Source organism: Salvelinus sp. IW2-2015, unplaced genomic scaffold (genome assembly GCF_002910315.2).
Source record: "Salvelinus sp. IW2-2015 unplaced genomic scaffold, ASM291031v2 Un_scaffold2178, whole genome shotgun sequence".
Classification (NCBI taxonomy): Eukaryota; Metazoa; Chordata; class Actinopteri; order Salmoniformes; family Salmonidae; genus Salvelinus; species Salvelinus sp. IW2-2015.
The window spans coordinates 111,812-118,458 of NW_019943509.1; the positions used below are offsets into that span (position 1 = coordinate 111,812).

General features: G+C 43.1%; 1 long non-coding RNA gene across 1 annotated transcript in view; it reads right to left on the bottom strand.

Moving 5' to 3' along the window:
* The window catches only part of LOC139025044 (uncharacterized), a 48,518-nt gene extending 45,703 nt beyond the window's left edge, over window positions 1–2,815 (bottom strand). Inside the window, exons 1-2 of the long non-coding RNA XR_011476482.1 lie at window positions 2,682–2,815; window positions 2,458–2,548 (exon numbers count right to left, since the gene is read on the bottom strand). This is a non-coding gene — a long non-coding RNA (uncharacterized lncRNA). The remainder of the gene's footprint in view (window positions 1–2,457; window positions 2,549–2,681) is intronic.
* Between the last annotated feature and the right edge of the window lie 3,832 nt (window positions 2,816–6,647).

Here is a 6,647-nt window from a genome sequence, read left to right on the forward strand (position 1 = left end):
TTTATAACTCAAAGAGATCTCCCTTCACCCGTGAGTTCACTGCAGGCATGTCTCACACCCAAGCATCACCTCCTCGTTGTCTTCTCACGCTCCCCTCTGCCTTGCATGGGTATGAATTACCCTTTACCATGTATGCATGACAGAAATGGCACTCGTAGGCTTGGTAGTCTACAACACCTTCACGCCGGAACCCTGTCTCTGTCTCTGTCTTCACCTCCTCATGGCGCGGAAACAGATGATCGACCGAGTCTCATCGGCCACCTCGGAGGAACATCCTTTAGACTTCGTGGCAAGGAATGCCACCCCTCCCTCTTGCCTGGTCTCAGATCTCTTCTGTCTCACTCCCGCTCCCCTGTTTCCCCTCGCCCTGTCTCTTCCCCTCCCATGTCTCTCTAGACTCCAACTCTCCTCTCTCAAATAGCATTGGTTAGTTTTTCCTTCGTTTTTTTTTTTGTATATCTTTCAGAAGTGTCTAAGTAAATCTCTTTTAGTTTTCTCTGATTGGGTTTTGGGTAATTTATGTTCCGTGTTTGGGCTCCTGTAAGATGGGTTACCTGTTTTCTGTTTGTGGGAAACAGCAGCACACAGTGACAGCTTGCTTCTCAGGGGGCTCATCTCCAGGCTTCATTTCTTGTGGTGATGGTTTGTTATGGAAGGTTTGGGAATTGCTTCCTTTTAGGTGGTTGTAGAATTTAACGYCTCTTTTTGATCATTAGCGGGTATCGGCCTAATTCTGCTCTGCAWGCATTATTTGGTGTTTTACGTTGGACACAGAGAATATTTRTGCAGAATTCTGCATGCAGAGTCTCAATTTGGTGTTTGTCCCATTTTGTGAAATCTTGGTTGGTGAACGAAACKCAGACCTCACAASCATGAAGGGCAAAAACTGATTCAAGTATTTTAAGCCAGATCCTAATTGGTARGTCAAATTMTATGTTTCTTTTGATGGCATAGAAGGCCCTTCTTGCCTTGTCTCTCAGCAGTCGTTGGTAACGTTTTGTACRATTAACTGTAGTCGCTACTGCATGTGGAACATACACATCTACTTTTTGACCCATAGTAATGGAGGGGATGTTATGCAGAACCATTTCAGTTGCMTGTACTAATAGGCATGGTGGCATTTCCCTTGCCACGAAGTCTAAAGATTTCCTCCAGTGCCTGACTGGTCTGTCTTTTCCMCCATGGTTCTGTGTAACTACCAKGCTACAGTGCCATTTCTGTTCATGCATAAACATTTTAAAGGGTAATTCTACCCCAATGCAGGCGCTTAACACAATTGCTTGTTTAACTCCCTCTGACTCTGGATTCCTGCTTTATTAAGGCACTTGTTTCCCAGTGTCCCCTTTGCTTACAATAATGACAGAACGTATATCGGTCATAAGACATTTTTCTAACATTCTCCTATCCACAGATATCTATATATTTATAAATATATTTATTATCAGTTGTGTAATTAAGTGGACAACAATAACCAAAGACAATCAATGCTGTCTTGGAGCTCAATAACCAGAGACAATCAAAGTTGTCTTAGACCTCAATAACCAGAGACAATCAAAGTTGCCTTAGACCTCAATAAACCAGAGACAAAAGTTGCCTAAGATCTCAATAAACTAGAGACAAAAGTTGCCTTAGGATGTTTTCACATATAGTCCTCTTTAAGAACCAATCTCAGTCCTCTTTAAAGTGAACTCTGGGGTAAAACAAACAAGAAAAATAACTCTGTTCTCTTTGTATTCACACTGCCCTTGCCTTTGAATGAGGACTRAACTCTTTTGCCAGTTCACTTCACCTATTMTGTTGTCCGAGTCCTCTTTTGCATTCACATTGCTATGTTTAGAAAGGATTCAAGATCTTTTTCTAACGTTCACTCAATGAACTCTGGGTTTTTACAAAGTGCAGGACTAGCCATTCCATCAGAATGTGTTATRGGACAGCTAGTTATACCTACTTACATTGTGGAAGCTAATAGATTGCATTTTGTTATAAGATGAGWCATAWTAATTGTAATCAGAAGATACTAATAACATGTAAATATMATTATTAACAGAATAATAACTACAGATTAAATAATGGTGTAATTGAAAATTGTACAGCCAATGGTGTGTGTTCACATTGCCCTAAAAAGGGAACCGGACAGAGGAATTCAAGCGAACGGCACTAAATTCACAATAACTCGATAAAAAGGACCAACTGTGAAAACACCCCTAGACCACAATAAACCAAAATACATCCATTCACGTTCGTAAACGTTCAWTCATATTCAAACCAAAATCCAGATTGGGTCTATTCCAGTAACCGGTTATAGTATCATTATTCTTAACTCATACTGCCAGGTATTTTGAGAAAGGACAGCCAATTTACCTTCAATTTTGTAGATCTCTTACGACAGGGGAAACCRCCACCACCCACGAGAGAAACAGACAACTATCAAAGGGATTTAGAAAAAAGGTCCCTTACCTCTTAGTTTGGGCCAGGAGAAGTTGTCTGGTTCCCAGCGGGCAATATGGGTTCGGGTCCTGCTGCAGTGGTCKKGCAGGCTTCAACCTGTCTGTTAAGCGGAAACAATAAATAGTGGTCCTAGCTGTTAAAAGCTAACCATGTCGCGAAATCCATGCAAAAACAAGTTCAGTATTCATCACTAAAGAAGATTGGTTATTTTTTTTAAATCAAAAACAACATACCGGGTGTTTCCAGCAGACAGTGTTCAGCTGCACACAGTTATAAACTTTACGGCATAAGTCTCAAAGAAATCTAAGAAACTGGACATAATTGTGGCTGCGGCAGAAACGTTTTTGGGARTTAAGGATTTTACATCTAAAGACCTGCAAGCGGTACAGACGCCGGAAGACCCACCCTCCCAGGTTTCCCTTGAGCCTTTGTAGGGATCAGATCTTCTTCTTTCTTTCTTTTTTTTTACTAAAGTTGTCTGATTTAGTTTATTTATTTTTTGGTAGTTTGGGAGTGGTTTTGGTATTTTATTCCATATTTAGGGATCCTGTTTCCGACCCGCACAGTAGGTGGCAGAATTAACATTAAATTGTGCGATCGCCAATGTACCATAGAAGAAGAAGAAYAAGAAAAAGAAGAAGAGCCGTTTTGCGACTMTTTTACGACAGTGGAGTCCTCAACGTTGCCAGCTCATTTACGGATTTATTTTTAGATTCTTCTTGCCAATGCCAATACCATTGTAACATGCACGGAAGGYCAGCCGTAAAGCGTGATTAAGGAGGTCATTGGAAAGTGAGCAGCTTGCTAGCTARCTGGGCTGGTTCGGGGGACAGAAACACACTTTATTGCTACCATTGGTATCAGACATTCTGTTACCCGAGTAGCTCCAACTGAATCTAAAAGCTGTTTAGCGACTAAACGTATAAAGGCGAAATGCTCCGTCTGGTCCTGCGGCTGAGGCCGTCTGCAGGGTTGCCTCAGTCCCGCTGTGCCCAACCTGGGCCTGCCTTGAGCGCTCGTCTCGTTCTGGGACACTGTCATCTGAGGCGCTACCACGGCTCTGTCCGGTCCAGGGCTGTTTGCAGTGGAGGTCGTTTCAACACTGTGGTCTTCGCCTGCAGAGCCCTGCTGCAACCTCCCCAGCCCATCATGGGAGCCCAGACACAACGCTTCTACAGCCTACCACCGCACCAGAAGGTATGATGACTTAGCTAGCTAGCTTGTGTGGGCTCTAAGACGTCCGTTTCAGACAGTATCGTTAGCTTTGCTAGCTAACTAGCTAATGGTCTTTTCTTTATTTTAGCCAACAACATATATCAGTGGAGTAGCAGTCATTGACAGTGACACGGGATAACCATCTTAATCAGTTAGCCACCCAGAGTCGTTAACTAACCACCTAGCTAGCGGTGTCCCTGGTAGTAGCGGGAACWTACCAGCTAGCTGTGTCCTAGGTAATAGCGGCAGCTAACCAGTCCCTTGCGGGAGTTAACCAATTTACTAACTAGCGGTGTCCATAGTAGCAACAGTAGTAGCCAGCAGATCCGACCTGCTTGCTTACAGCTGCACTAAGGTCAGGCAGCATTCCTGTGTATATTAGGACATGGCGGACCCGGCTCGAGATGTTGCCTGGAAAACTACCTCAATCCAGGGATGAGAAATGCGTTATATAATTTATTGTCCCATTATTCCAACTGTTATGCTGAGAAGACAGAACAATTTACATTTTTCTCCTCATGTTAGGTGCTCTGGACACCAGATGTGAATTGATTGCCCCCCATCTATCTTCAGAGCTCSTGCTACTAGGTGACRTAAACTGGGACATGCTTAACACCCCYGCCATCCTACATTCTAAGCTTAGATGCCCTCAATCTCACACAAATTATCAATGAACCCACCAGGTACAACCCCAAATCTGTAAACACGGGCACCCTCATAGATATCATCCTGACCAACCTGCCCATTAAATACACCACTGCTGTCTTCAACCAGAATCTCAGCGATCACTGCCTCATTGCCTGCGTCCGTAATGGGTCTGCGATCAAACAAACACCCCTCATCACTGTCAAACGCTCCCTAAAACACTTCAGCGAGCAGGCCTTTCTAATCGACCTTGCCCGGGTATCCTGGAAGGATATTGACCTCATTCCGTCAGTAGAGGATGCCTAGTTATTCTTTAACGGTGCGTTTTCTGGCATCTTAATAAGCATGCCCCATTCAAAAATGTAAACGAAGCAGGATATAAGCTTGGTTCACTCCACCCTGTCACTGCCCTTGACGCAGCACAAAGACATTCTGTGGTGTTCGTGCTGAAATAGCCCGCGCAATATGGCAACTTTTCAGGGAAGTTAGAGGAGCCAAATATAACAGGAGTTAGGAAAGCAAAGAGGCTAGCTTTTCGACAGAAATATGCATCCGTGTGAGCACAAATCCAAAAAGTGATGGGGGACTGTAAGTCAGAGGATGAATAAGAGCACCTTCCTCGCCAGCTGCCTACTGCACTGAGGCTAGGATAACACTGTGTCCCAGCGGTAAGATTCCAGATAATTGAGAATTTGTCATAAGCATTTTTCTACGTGGCTGGATGGTTTTCCACTTGGTACCCTAGCCTCCGGTCAATCAGGCCTGCATCCCCACAGCAAGCTGTGCCGCAGCCACCCATTTTCCTTCACTCTCAAAAGTCAGATAGTGATGTTCTGAAGAGGTTCAACAACCTGGGAGCCCTAGCAAATAGCGGAGTAGGACAATTGGACTTCTTCTTACTAAAATGATTGCCGCAATGTGTTGCACCCCTATTATCTAGCACTGTTTCAACTCTTTTCTTATCGTCTGAGATCCCAAGATTGATGTGGAACGCGGCGCCAGGTGCATCCCTCTAAGGTGGGAGACACACTAGATGCAGAACTGGCTACAGAGTATATTCTAGATCTGCTTCCTGTTTTTAATTCATATTTGTTGTAGCTAATAGTGTCATGGTCAGGATTGGTGAAACTGCGTTTAATGTATGTTGGGTAAGGTGTATGCAAACTTCTGACTTCAACTGTATATATTTATATGTGTATAAATAAGTGATGCAGACAATTACATTGATAGAAGCTACAATCTATCTGCAGTATTAAAGCTGATCTACCCCTGAAATAAAATAATACTAATTAAATAAAACATATGGAGGCATGTAGTAGCCACCCTTTGCCTTTGATAGCTTTGCACACATTGATCATATGTGTGTGTGTGTGTGTGTGTGTGGCAGGTGGAGCTTCCTGCTCTGTCCCCCACCATGCAGACCGGAACCATCGCTCGCTGGGAGAAAAAGGAGGGAGACAAGATCAACGAGGGAGACCTGATAGCAGAGGTGACTAGTTATTACACACACACACAGAGAGAGACCTGATCAGTTCAGATACTAACCCTGACCTGATTACTGAGGTGAGAACCAGCGATGTAGTGGCAACAAAATTAGTGGGTAAATGCTGATTGCCGTTCCGGTGATTAAAGTTACTCTCACTATACTTTCAATTCATTTTCCCGCTAAAATAAAGGTGTTTAAACACTTCTAACTACCTAACCCTTCCATTTCCTGTTTAGATACTAAGGCTGCTTTATCATAGTTGATTGAATCAGAAGAAAGTTCCTTATTCACTTGGTGACCTGGAAGTCAGGTCTCCAAGTGAATAAGAAAAATATTGTTTGAATTTGTCGAATMAATGGAGGAAGGACGCTCCGTCAACCCTTATCTACCCCTTCCTTCAAAAGATGCACAGGAGTGTCCTTAGCTGTCCACTACTTAAGACATTGTCTCTAATCTTAGTGGAGTAATAACATGTTCCACTACCTGAAGACATTGTCTCTAATCTAGTGGCAATAAGTAATACTATGTTCCACTACTGAAGACATTGTCTCTAATCTAGGTTGCTGGTAAAACATGTTTCCACTACTGAAGCATTTGTCTCTAATCTAGGTTGGAGTCAATAACATGTTCTACTATGAAGACATTGTCTCTTAATCTAGAGTTGGGTAGTAATAACGAGTTGGTTCCACTACTGAAGACATTTGTCTCATCTAGTGGAAGTAATAAACATGTCCACTACTGAAGACATTGTCTCTTATCTAGTGGAAGTTAATTAACATGTTCCACTACTGAAGACACTGTCTCTAATCTAGGTTTGTGCCGTACTAACATGTTCCACTTACTGAAGACATTG